The sequence below is a fragment of the Melospiza melodia genome, unplaced genomic scaffold (assembly GCF_035770615.1).
Source record: "Melospiza melodia melodia isolate bMelMel2 unplaced genomic scaffold, bMelMel2.pri scaffold_70, whole genome shotgun sequence".
Classification (NCBI taxonomy): Eukaryota; Metazoa; Chordata; class Aves; order Passeriformes; family Passerellidae; genus Melospiza; species Melospiza melodia.
Window position 1 is genome coordinate 812080 of NW_026948802.1, and position 13813 is coordinate 825892.

The following is a 13813-nucleotide window of genomic DNA, read 5'->3' on the forward strand; positions in this document are numbered from 1 at the left end:
GCTGATGGCACCTCCTCCCTGGGGGCAGGAGAATGTGCCTGGTTCTCCTGGCTGTTCACACTTCCTTCCCCTCACTGGCTCAGCTTTGGCTCAGTCACCTCCTTTTCCATTGGGGGCAGCTCCTGGACTGTTGCCCTTTGTTGCCACTGGCGGGGCTGTTGCTGTGCCCGATCTCCCCACAGCACCCTCACAGCCACCTTCCACTGCTGCAACTCATGGGCACTCATTGCTCTGCATGGGGACGCTTTCTTGGCTGCCATTGCTGGCACCGACTGGGAGAATTCATAGCTTGTGGCCTCTTCCCTCAGGCCAAGCTCTCGGGCCCCAACATCTCCCCACTTGTTATCTCTCTCAGGTTTCTTCTCTTCCTCCTCCTCCTCAGTGTCTGACCGTGGCCACGCTGAGGCACCCACTGCCCCCACCAAGTGCCCGCTGAGGGCCTGGTCTTGCCCCCAGCTGGGCAGGGGGCTGGGTGACTGGAAGGAGTTGAGCTTTGTCTTGCTCTCTTCCATCTTGGAGCTCCTGTAGCACGGACAGATCCCGGGAGCTGCTTCCTTCCAAGAGAGCAGCTGTCACGGGACTGGGCACCCCAGGGCTCTGCGCCCCTTATATACACCCTCAGTCACGGTGGGGCTCTCTGATGTCACAATGGTCTCTGGGCACTACCATGTCCTACATCATCAAGGGCCCTGTGTGACAAAGGGCCACACCCAGCAACCCTTCAGCGGCTGAGCCCACTGGAAGCTGCATGGAGAAGCCCCTGGCCTTGGGCACTTGCAGCCCTTGCTGTGCCCAGGCCCTTCCCACAGTCCCACTGTGCACCCACTGTGTCATGGTCCTACTTGACAGCCTGACCTGCACCCTCAGAGCCCTGCCTTGGCAGAGTGGGCACGAGCCATTGGCCAGATGGACGCAGCCGGGCACTTGTGGGCAATGGCTCCATGTGCAGCATCAGACTGAGTATGGGGGACTGTTGAGAGTTTTTTGCAGATTGAGGAGTTCTTGCTAGACAATGGCCATATTCAGCCGATGCACAATCCAGCCGGCTTGTACTAATGGACAATGGACACATCCACAAACAATGAATAATGGACATATTCAGAAATGGGGCCGGTACATCCTTGAAGAAGATACAAGAAGAAGAGTTGTTAAGACTCAGAAGGTTTGTCAGTGAGCTTGGGAAAGAAAGAAGAAAGTGAGCCATGGTTGGGCCAGATGACCACAGCAAGACACATGAAAAATTAGGTGATCCAAACAGCATTCTAATTTAGATGCGTGAGCAGCTAGGATTAACCAATCATGTATTAGCTAGAGACGCATGGACAGTAGAGATTTATTATAAATATAGTCTTTTTAGGGATAATAAATTTGGCTTCACTGGATCATATTGGTTATGGTGTGATGTCCCTGAACCTCCACACCGCACATTTCTAGTGAGAATGCAGGCAGGCCCAATGTCACAGCACTAAAGGGACTCAAGGTCGGCAATTTTGCTGATGTGCAGAGGATTGGAGCCAACGCTCGAGGAGTGGAGAAGCTGGTCGAAAGTATCCTCACTGTCCCAGGGAGAGGGAAAGGTTACTGGAGCTCCGGTCGTAGATGACTTGAATCTCACTCTGATCAAGGTGAGCGGCCGGGGAGGAGATGGGGTCTGAACATGAAAGGGAAGGTGTTCAGAAACTCCTCCAACATATCCTCCCTAAGAGAGAACAAAAGTATGATGCTTCCAATTTGAAGGGACTACTGCACTGGGATTGGGACCATAATCTCATAGCAGGAGCACAAGTTTCTTTTGAGATTTCGACATGGGAAGCTGTGGGGCGGATGTTGTGGGATAGCATTGCATCTGGCAGGAGTGAGGCAAAAGAGGGGTCTAAATATGCTATTTTGGGGAAAATTATCATAGAGGTGTTGCAAGCCTTAAAGGCAGAGAGGAAAGCTGCTGCTGTGGCTTGCGGAGCCCTTGCCTCCGAGCCAGAACAGCCTCAGACATTTCCATAACTTCAGTTCAGCAACTGTTTTCTACCACCTTAGATATTCCCTCACACAGCCCACAACCCCTCAGCTCAGCATCGAGCATTACACCGACTGCGCCTCCAGCTCAGAGCAGGAATAAGGAAGCTGCTGCCTCTTTGGGGGGGTTAGCCTGCAGACCAAAGGACAGTTGTATTTAGAGTTTAACAGCTGTTGACCACAGAAACGAAACATGCTGTAAGGGAAAAGGATAAGGAAGGAGATGTTATTATGAATAGTGCTTCTATTGAAGAGGATTTAAAATCTTTAGTGGACAATTTGCAAAAAATGGTAATTCAACAAAAGGATTCAGTTGTCTCCAAAAGAGACTATTCTTTTGAGAAAATGGACTTGTCAATGACAGTGGGTTCAGACAGACAACCAGGAAAGTGGTTACCACCCTCTCAGTTTGTCTCTGAGCCAGCGTTCTTACCGGTTAAACGAAATCCTCCTTGTCATGCTGTAAAGAATGTGGAATTAGAGTTGGAATGTGACCCTGAAATTGAAGCAGCTCATAAACAAAAGTGAAAGGGAGTTATTACAGAAGCTATTGTAGAAGGGACTTTTCTCTCCAATGATGTAGAGGCTTTTCCTGTAGTAACTAATGCTGCAAGTAGAGTTTGAGAACCTTTCAACTGGAAGATTTTAGAAAAATTGAGAGCTGCAATTTCACAATTTGCTTGAAAATCCCAATGTGCACAGTCACTTCTGCAGTATATTTTTACAATTATCACATTAATTCCAGCTGATGTGCATACCCTAATAAGACTTAGAATGCCACCCCATCAGCAGGTGATGTTTCATAAAAGCTGGGAGGAAAAGTGTGCTCAAGAAGCAGCAAGACCTAGAGTGCAGGGTGATCCTCTGTATGGTTTAACAGCACAACAGTTACTTGTCAAGTGACCCTGGGCTACTGCCCCTGCCCAGGCTAGGAGCATTGATCAAGTCTTACAGATGAGCCAACAACTAGCATATAATGCTATCCTTGCACTTCCAGATAAGTTACACCCCATGTCTTTTACACAAATTCACCAAAGAAGAATGAAGACTTTGATAAATTTTTAGACAAATTGCATGAAGCTATCTATAATAATTCTGATTTAAATTCAGACACAAAGATACAATTGGATGGACTTTGGGATCATTTCTCCATTCCAAATGGCTTTCCCTTCAGTCACAAGAGCCTTCCATCTCTTCCAAAAATTGCCTGCTGAAACTCTTTTTCTCCCATCCAAATCAGTTCACTACTCCAGCATAACCCTTGAAGCATGGACAGACAACTCTTCAACAAATTATAGTAGAAAAGAAGGGTATTTATTGCAGCCCTGGTCACATGTGAACTAGTTTCCAAAGACATGTGCAAGGAGTTGCAGACTCCTGCTCTCTATTTCTACAGAAAAGGTTTTACATTAGGTTTCTAAGGCCCCATAATACATAATTATTACCTGCCTGCTTCACATTTTTATCAGCTGAATATATATTACAGCTGCGCAATTGTATTCCCTTAACTGGATTGGTGGGATTTTGAAATGAGGGAGTGGTTGTATGGGAGGAAGAAAGAAGTCTTCCTCATGGTGAACTCTCCTCCCATGGCCAGTTGGCATGACCTTTTGACCTGCTGCTCATGGTCCAAGCCTCTCCTAACTGTTCAATTATTCTTAAGGCAAGGTCTTTCTATGGTCTCTGCTTCTTCACAATTGCTTCCTCTATCCCTGTCACGCCTAGCTTTATGTTCCTAATATATTTGGTACTCTTTAACTAAGGCACATGATTTCTGCTAGCTGTATTACTAACTTAGCTTCTTACCTCATTTTAAAATCTTAACTAAAATATGCAATCTTCTACTATCCCAATTCTATTCCCAGCTGGGCCCTCGACCCATCTGCACTTTTCAATTGTCCTCATTACACTTTCAGCTAACCCCTTGACTCACCTCAGGCCCATCCCCGACTGCCTCTCTCCCAGCAGCTCAGAGCTGCATTGCACAGCGCTTGCTGTGCACCACAGAGCACAAAGCAGGCTGGCCTGGTGGGCCTGAATATTTCTGCCAAACACTCTGCATCTCACACCTTTGCTCTGTCTCAGTGCAGAACTGCAGGATTGCAAGTGATTCCTCCCAGAGCTGCGTGAGGCGCTGGCTCCTACAGATGGGCCCTGCCAAGCTGTCCCTGCCTCACGCTGGCCTCGCTTCCCTGGCACAAGTGCTGGGCCTGAAGGAGCTGCCCTGTGCTCCAGCCTGCCGAGCAGCCCGGCTCCCTGCCCCGGTGCCCAGAGTGCTGCACACACTGCTGGCCTTTGCCAGGAGTTGCAGGGCAGCCGGCAGAAGAGGAGGAATCCTCAGCCAGCCCAGCGGCCCGTGGCTGCCCTTGGCCTTTCTCTGCTCCTGGGCACACTCCAGACGGCCAATGCCTCCAGGCTGGGCTGTGCCCAGCACGGCTGCGCTTCCCCTCGGCAGCAGCCAGCTGCCACCTGGGCTCTGAGAGCGGAGGATTCACCCGCTCCCAGCAAGAGGCACCCAGGGCCCGGCTGCTGCCTCTTGCAGCTCCAAGGGCCTCCTTCCAGCCTGCCTCTGCCGGGGCTCAGGCTGCTCCAGCCTCTGCCGGGGCTCTGCTGGGGCTCCAGCCCGGGCAAGGCTGGGCCCGCTCTCACCTCACAGGCGCTGACAGCTCTGCACCACAGGAGACCTTCCCGAGCACCCTCTCTGATCTTTCTGCTTTCTCACTTGAGCAAGGCTCTCCTCCAGCCAAAGAGATTATTGCATTTAGGGATCCAAATCCAAGTGGCAGGAGCCCAAATGCTCTCCAGTCACAGCTGAAGGCCTGCATCTGCACAGGGTGTTTGGGATGCCTCATTCTTCTTTTGGTTTTGCTTTCAAATGCCATTGCCCTTTCTGCCTCAAATAGAAGTACCAAAGCTGGCCAAAAACAGACCAGTGGTCCATATTCCAAAGGCAGTGTGGTCTGGAGAGGATGAATGAAGAACATCCTTCCCCACTTTCACACCATGCCAAAGACACTGTGTCACTTTCCACCTTTAAGAAACAACAGACAATTCAGAAGGAATTTTTGAGCTTATTCGCAGAGTGAGAAGGAAGGGAATCTTCAAGGTGAGGTGTGGTTTCAGAAACTTTATTCATTTCCAATCCTACTCTGCAGTCCTATTAGACAATCCTACTCTAACCCTAACCCTAAACCTATCCCAAATCCTAATCCTAATCCTAATCCTAATCCTAATCCTAATCCTAATCCTAATCCTAATCCTAATCCTAATCCTAACCTACAATCCTACTCTAAACTGGTTGAGGAATAAATGGTCCTGATGTGATTGTCATGTTCTTGTCTCCCTCCTCTTCTTCACTGAAACAATCAGTGGCACCAGGCTGGACGCAGGCTCAGCAAATGTTACAAATGGATGCTGCCCAAAGGGAAAATAAACAAATCAACAAAAAACAATGGACCATGACTTTCCAAGATCAGTGCTTCACAGGATTCCTCTGGCTCCTAGAAGGATACAGGAGGAGGACCAATGGGACCATCTACACCTCCAACTTTATGTGCAGGAATTTGCCATCACAGGCAAACCTGGTCCAGAATCCCACTCATCCATTTATCCAGGTGTCTTCATCTTGCTGAGATTTTTGCCTTGCCAGTGCTCTAGAAATTGTGCTTTCTTTGTCCTTGGAGTTTCAACTTTTCAGGAAACTCCAAAGCCTCACACTGGTCCCTCTCTTTGAAAGACAGGCACTGTGCTGATTTCCACAGGGAGACAGAGCAGTGTCTACCATTCCATGCCCTGCCCCTCGTGTGCTGGATGGCACCTTCCTTCCCAGCAGGGCCAGCCCAGTGGCACTGGGCCCTGCAGTTCCCTCTCTGCCACACAACCTGGCAGTAACCCTGGCACAGTTCCCGTCTGCTTGAGCGTGCCAGGCAGCAGATGGGGCTGGGCCAAGTCCCTCCCAGCTGTCCCTGTTTGCGTGGCAGAAACCTCTGAGGGTGGGCTGGGGGGCACCAACCAGGGCCCCTCAGAGGCTCACAGTGAGCCCCCCACAGCCCCTCCTGCCCACAGCCAAATCTCTGACCCCTAGGCTGGGACTGGCTTCCTTGGGTTCCTTCACCACCATTTCATGTCTCTGAACCCTGCATTGCTCTACTTCAATTCTTTTGCCATTAGATAAAACTGAACACCCCACAAAATTACAAAAGAAGGTGACAGAAACAGCCAGAGGACCTCTCTGACTCAGGAAATGCAGAGGGAGCTGGAGTTATTCAGTTTTGTGAAGAACGGGCCCCAGGGAGACTTTATTGCCACTTTCCAAGACTTCAGAGTGGCTTTGAAGAAAGTGGGCGACACCTTTTTTAACAGGGCCAGACACAATAGGATGGGGGTGAATATTTTTAAACACAAATAGGATCTAATCAGAACTTGTTTACTCGGAGCATGGTGTGACCCTGGCACAGCTTGCCCCAAGAGCTTGTAGGAGCCCCATCCCTGCAACCATTCCAGCTCCGGTGGCAAAGGGCTCTGAGCAACCTGATCTCTATTTAAAGATGTCCCTGCTCATTGCAGGACACTTGCACCAGAGGACCTTTACAGGACCCTGCCAGCCCAGCCCAGTCTAGGATTCCTCACCATTTTCATTTGAAGAGCAGCAAGAGTGGAGGTGAGGAGGAAGGGGGCTCATCTGATGCCTTGGGCTTGAGTGGAGGAGGAGCCCATCCCTCAGAGCCTGTTTCACCTGCAGCCCCTTCACATTTTACCTGCAGGAGCTCCTTGGCAGACCAGCGCCGCGCCTCGTCTCTCTGCAGGCAGCAGCTGAGGAAGTCACGCAGGCAGGATGAAAATAGGTTGGGCTGCTGCAGCTTTTGTCTTCCTCCTGTGGCTATCAGGAGTTGGGGCTGGGGGAAAAGGAGACACCAGGCTCCACCTGCTTCTTTCCCATCTGTCACTGCTTTCCCAGATCCCATTGATTAAGCTCCACTCTGCAGTGGCAGTTTCTGCCCTGGCAGAGACCCGGAGATGACTTTTCTTTACCAACCAAAACCCCAAACCCCGATGCACCACAGCCTCTCCAACATCCCACAGATCTTGCCTTGGCAGCTGATTTCGTTGACTGACCCAGTTAGTGGGAACTACATCACCACAATCACATTTCCTTCCCTGAGGATTCATATCAACTTGAGAGGCTTTTTGGAAGAAGGACTTTGCTATACTAACTCTACTCTATCCAAGGGTTAGTATACGAAAAGTATTTCTGCAGTGCTTCTTGGTCCCTTAAGCACAGCTGCCATAAAACAAAATGAATCAAGCTTTTTGCTTTGTTCTTGAAAAAAATGGGAATTGGAAGGAAAGAAAGGAAATGCACCAGGTATTCCTCAGGTAAGGAAACAAACATTGGGAATCTCATCTTCAACACAGACACATTAAGATGCATACACAAATGTACTGGCATGAAAACACCTGCTTGGACATACAGGAGCCACCTGCAACTCTAACTCTCAGCAGTCTGAAAACTTCTGCTTTCCTTACATGGAAAAGAAAAACCTTTCATGGTCAAATCAGAAGGAGAGGTTCCATCCCTACAGTCACCCTCTGCTCAATTGGCTACTCAAGTCAATGCATGAATGCTAGGCCCATCCCAGAAAGTGCCAGGAAACAAATGGGGGGTTCTGACAGGCTCTCCACATCACCAGGCTCTGGCTTGGTGACGGGCAGAATGTGGCTTGGGCTAGGAGAGAAACACGGTCACTGAGTGTTTCAGCAGCACTGCACAAGAAGCAGAAGAGACTCTGTGGCCTTTACACCCTCATGCCCAGGTTTCAGGCACGTTTCCCAGTGAGAAGAAACTGCACAGGGGGTTAAGTTCCTCCCTAAAAACCAGTGCCTTATCAACTTTCTTGTGTTTGGGCTTCTTTTCTTCATTTCTGGAAATGTAACACCACTTCTGAGAGGCTTGCCTTGTGGTTTTAGGGGCATCTTCGCAGCCAGATAAGTGGGAACAACTTGAAACCCAAAGCAAATGTTGCCTGAGAAGAGCTGGGGAGTGTTTGCCTGTGGTGAGGCTTGAGCTGTCTGTCAGTCCCCTTCCATGATGTGCAGAAACATCCAGCTGCTCCCCAGAACTCAGTCCCTCTGGGCACGCAGGCCTCTGGAAACACCTGACGATTCCAGCCTTTCTCCTGCTCAAGAGCATCTAACGTAAACTGAGCTCCAGTTTCTTCAGCAAGGCCAAGGATGCTCACTTCCATGCAGCTGACAGTGTCCATGGAGCTCAGCAGGTCTTTCTGATACTCCTCAGGCCAAGGAATTACAGTGTAGATTGGCAAGACATCGACTGATCATTATCCAGTGTGGTTCATGTGGAACCAAGCTCTAACACGCTGACAAGTCAGAAGGAGAGAGCTCATTCTGCTTTTGCAAGATGGTATTTAGAAACATAAGACACCGACTTGGAACTATTCAAACCTCAACTTGCAGAATCCATCTCAAATAGACAAAAATAACAATGGCAAGAGGCCTTGGAGTCTCCATAAAAATGACCACCACTGTAATGATAACTCTGTGCTCGTGGCGCTGAAATAGATGGTGACCAAAGTGACTTTGCTATTATCCTCTTTAAGCCAAAGGAGAATTTCAAAGCCAGAAATGGCAATGCACTCCCCTTGTGTACAAATAATTGATGCGGCTATCTGTCCTTTTCCCACATCACCAGAGGTGACAAAGAGGGTTTTATCCTGACTCTCAGCTGAGCTCAGCCACTGGCCATGGTGGGGAGCTGGAGCCCTCCCTGTCATTAGAACTGTGCAGGCCAGGGATGGCCCTGCTCCTGTGGTAAAGAAACACAGCACCGGTGTCAACTGCCCACGCTGGATCCCTGCCCAGGCACCTGCCTGCGAGCTCATCAACTTGTTAAAGTACCAAGAAACAGCCAAGGGTTTGGCAAACAATTCTAACTACAGTCGGAGAAAAACACATCCTACACTTATCCAGGCCACCCACACACGTGACTGAACAATGTACAGATGACTTGAAAGCCTGAAAGTTTCAACGACCACAGGATTTGGAAAAGATGCTACAGAATGGAAGAGAAGAGCTGTGTTTAAAAAATGAAAAAGCAAGCAGAACTGCTTGGGCATTGCTTTGGTAGTAGGTTTTTTTCTCTTTTCCTTTTTTGTTTACTTTTCTTTTTCCTTTTTTCCTATGTTTTCTATGAAATTTAAACTGGAAAGGTCTAACCTCTATTTCTCGGGATATTTATCGCATGTCTACCTTGTCCACTGAAAAATTCTTGTCCTTCAGAAACAGAGTTCCAACATTGTTCAAAAAACAAGTGGGAAATGTCAGGCATGGCTGGAGGCCAAAATGACAGGTTTCTGAACTGGTTAGGTTTCTGAACTGCCACTTCCCTTTCTGATACAACCAAAGCTACAGCAGATGCTGCTGTGCTGCAGGGGCATTTTTAGAAGGGGACCTTGGTGGAAGTGGTGCCAGCAGATGGCAATGGGATTTTGTCCTATGGCACACAGAACACGGGACAGGTGAGAAAGACAGTGGGATCAGTGAGTATTTGCACCTTACCAAGACAGGAGTTGCATTCCAGGAAGGAACTTCTCGTTCCACCATTTCGATGCCCACGATTCCCAAAGACCATATGTCCACTTTGGGGCCACATGGTTGACCTGTCACCACTTCAGGTGCCAGCCACCCAGCAGCGCCGGCCACGGAGCTCCGTCTGTCCTGCTCAGGGCTGAGCTGAGCAAAGAGGCCAAAGTCAGCTGTGGAGAAAACAACAAACCATGAAACCAGCTCCAATTTGGAAACCAAGCAACTGAATTCCCCACTCTCAGGCTAAGAATGTGCTGTTGGATCTCCTGGAGAACTGTCCATGCTCGATTTCCTTGGGGCTTTCCAAAAAAACCCAGGTTTCTTAATGCTGCTCACAGCAGTGGACTTCTTTCCCCTGAAGCTTTAGATTGTAGCTCCCTCTGTCTGGAAGGGACACACACAGAGCAAGGCCACTCTTGACTGCTTGTGGTTCCTTATACCTCTGTGCACATTCCAACCGTGCCCTCAGCTCGCAGCAGGGGTCCCTGCACTGCCACCAGCACCATTTTTGGGGAGCTGGCAGTCACTCCAAGCAGCCCCACACCCACATCCCTGGAACGCTGCACCTGACCAAGAATATACTGACCCAGCTTGACAGAACCGTCAGTTCTGAGAAGGATGTTGCTGCTTTTCACATCTTGGTGGATGACATGGTTTGAATGAAGAAAATCCAGTCCTTGCAGGCACTGAGAGAGAAAACAGAAAGAGGAGGGCAAAAATGAGTGATGTGATTTCATCACAAAAGAAAGGAAACAAAGAATCTAAAAGATTCCCTCTCCAGGGGAATGGGGAGCAATGGCAGAACAGTAATGGCCACTGAGAGGAAGAGCTTGCTGCTCCAACACTTTCAGAGCAGGACCTTTCTGAGGAAAGGCACGTCAGCTTTTGAAAGAGCAACAGCACCTGTTGTTGTAGGCTGTGCCCTGCAAACCAGCCAGGATGACTCCTGCTGCAGTGGACGTGCTTTTCCCATGCAGAGGACAAAGGAGGGGTTTTGAAAGGAAAAGTCTCTCCCTTTGGTGTTTAGTGGATCACTTTTGGGTGGGAGGCTGCATGACAAAGATTTTCTTGCTGGCCTCAGCACAGGCTTGGATGTATCACACCAGTCACTTTCCAGAAGCAAAGAGCATTTTGGCTGCACTACTATCTTTTTCAGCTGAGGACTGTGAGAAATGAGTCTTTTTTCTTTGCTGATCATTTCAAATCCTTCCACCAGCACCTTTGCTTTCACAGGCAAGGAATGCAGTGAAGACAGACTCCAGGCAAACATTTAGAGAGGCAAGGTGGAGAACAGCAAATACAAATACATGAGACAGAGCGAGAATACAACAGCAGGAGATAAGAATACTGGCAGTGAGTACAGGGAGTGCAGAGGCACTGGCAGGCCTTTCCCTTGAGATGCTTTTACTTGCCCATAGAATAGCAGCAACACAGAAACAAAGCTTGGCACAGGAAATCACTCCAGCTCTGAGGCCCTGTTTCCCAGACAATGCTGCCCAAGCCCTTGGAAACACAGATGGGATTGCAGACCTCCCTACTGATGGCTGCCATCTCATCTTCCGACAGGTAGGTCTGGCTGATGACATTGCTCAGAGTGCCTCCATCCATGTACTCCATAACCAGGGACAATTCCTCACCCACAAAGTAGCTGAAAGAAGGAAACAAGGGCGTGGAGATGAATGTACATTGCTGGGTTGCTGTTTGGAAAAGACAGGTTGACTCTTTTTTCAGATCCCTTTGAGACAAAGACAAAATAAAGGAATATACATCCCCTCTTGGCTGTGCATTGTTTGCCATCTGTGCAGTCTCAAAGAGAAAGGTGCAGCTGCAAAAAAGGAGATGTCTTAGATGGGCAGCAAGCAAAATGTGCAGTTTAGTAACAGCCCAGATAAAAATCCTGTCACGCATGGTGTATCTGGAAAAAAGCACCTAGTCTTCCTGGCAGGCATAGCAATGGAAAACAGTGGCAACAATCCAAGGGAAATCCTTGTTAGTTTACCTGGATGTAAGAAGACACTTGAATAAAATCAAGCTCCAAAACAAAGTGGTGGCTGTGAATATAGACATCATTGATTTAGTAAGACACGACTCATCGTGTCTTACTAAATCAATGATCTCTATATTCACAACAATTTTTTGAACAATTTTCAAATGCCATGTGCCAGCAAAGACTCATGCAGACAAAATGCAATCTCTTACCACCCACTTGAGATGAAAAGAGCAATAATAATTAGCCAATAATTACAGCTCTATTTTCTGCCAGTGACCAAAGTGGGATTTTACCTTGCATGTTTGCAATATGTGAACAAACATTCATTGGACAAAAGCACAACTCACCTGTCTAAACAGTTGACCAGGTTGGAATTTCTGTTCACCTTCAAGACCATGAGTTCATTGACTTTTAGTTCCTTCTTCCTCAGTCCTTGAAGACGTATTTTCTTGATGGCCACCTAAAATGACATTGAAAATCAGTAACTTGAGAGGTTGGTGGCACGAGACCACAAGGCACGTGGAGCGAGTGATTTTGCAATGACACAGCTGAGCTGTGCCAAACTGCCTTGTGATCAGCCACTGCAGTAATTAGAAACTGACATTCCAACAGCCCATTTCTCTGCTCCCTTGAGAGCCAGTTACAGGACATGTGGGGCCACTGACATTTTGCCTTGACCACTTGGTAACAGTGGTGTCTCAGTTATCACCCACAAACCTCTGACCACACTCTCTGCTGCTTTGTTTGGGACTCAGAAGAAGTAATCCATGCCTTAATACTCTGTGGATACATCTTATGATATGGGCAGGGCTTAGGGCTTTCAGGGACGCCTTGCAGATCTCTCCCTATGGTCAGTTCCCAAGTGCAGCACTGCAGGTGGCTAAGGATCTGCCAGTAACTTTCAGATGGATTTGCTGGCAGCCAGAAATGAGAATTCAGGACTCTGAAGCTGTAGCCCCAAAGAGCAGTGAGGTGCTCGAAGGCACCACCTTTGTTTTAGCAATGGAGAGCGAGTGAGCGCGTCCTTCTCTGAAAGGAACCGCTGCCCTCCGTGCCTTCCTTCCGGCAGCTGAGGAGGACAAAGTCCCAAATGTGTTCTGTGGGCTGGCACCAGTCTGTGCTTCTTGTGCCTTTTCAGCACAGCTCTGGCCAAAGCTCCAGCCACAGCTCACACCAGAGGGGAAAGCCCTCAAGTGCAGCAGAGTCTGCAGGGGCTGTTCACATTTACCTCTCCTCCTGTGGCAGTGTCGAGTGCTTTACAAACATCTCCAAAAGTCCTAGGACCAAAACAGAAGCAGAGAAAGGAGAAGCCATTTAGATCTTGCAGTGAAAGCCAGCCCACACAGGAGATCTGTGCTGCCAATGCCTAAGACCTGCAGGATACTGGAAGCATGGAGATGTCTTTGACAATGACTTCTAAGCACACTTGGAATTCTGATCAGCATTGACAATCTAAGCTCAGTGCCTGAACACATTTGCAGCTTGTCTGACTTCACACTTGATACCTATTCCACCAGCAAAACACCTGATGCATAGTTTTGTACAATTAACATTGCTTGGACTCACCCACTGCCAATATTTTCCAGTTCAATGTATTTTAGAATGGGATTTTCCATCTTCACCATTCTCCCTGAGGGAAACAAAATGCAAGATGTTCGCTTTAAAGCAGGGATCACACCTTCTAGGAGATACAAAAGGCAGCCCCACTGTCTGGGGCTCTGAGCCCTCCCTTTGTGGACAGCTGGCTAACAACAACAGGAACAGCAACTGGAACAACAAGAAAAGAACAGCAGGCCCACAGCACAAGTAGCTGACACAGAGACTGATTTCCAGCATCCTTTGAATTGAGAGACCTCTTGAAAGCAGGCACACAGGGAAGCACAGGGAGATACATTCAGAGGACACTGAGACCAGAAGAGAATACCTACCAAGGCAAGTAAGTTTGTCATCTAGAAACATTAAGGAGAGCTGGAACTAACAGTGCCTTTGTTTTCTTGGGAATAAACACTGTGAGATTTAGAAAAGGTTCCTACTTGCTAAGATTAAATGCACCTGGACATCTAGAATCAATTCCTCTGAACAGATGCCAAGTTCAGAATATTGCCAAGTGTTCCCATCTTTTCCACCTTGCAGCAGTTTGCCAGAAGAATGCCTCTGCGTTTGTAAACCAGAGCAGCTCATGCTAGAACCAATCCCCACGGGGCTTTC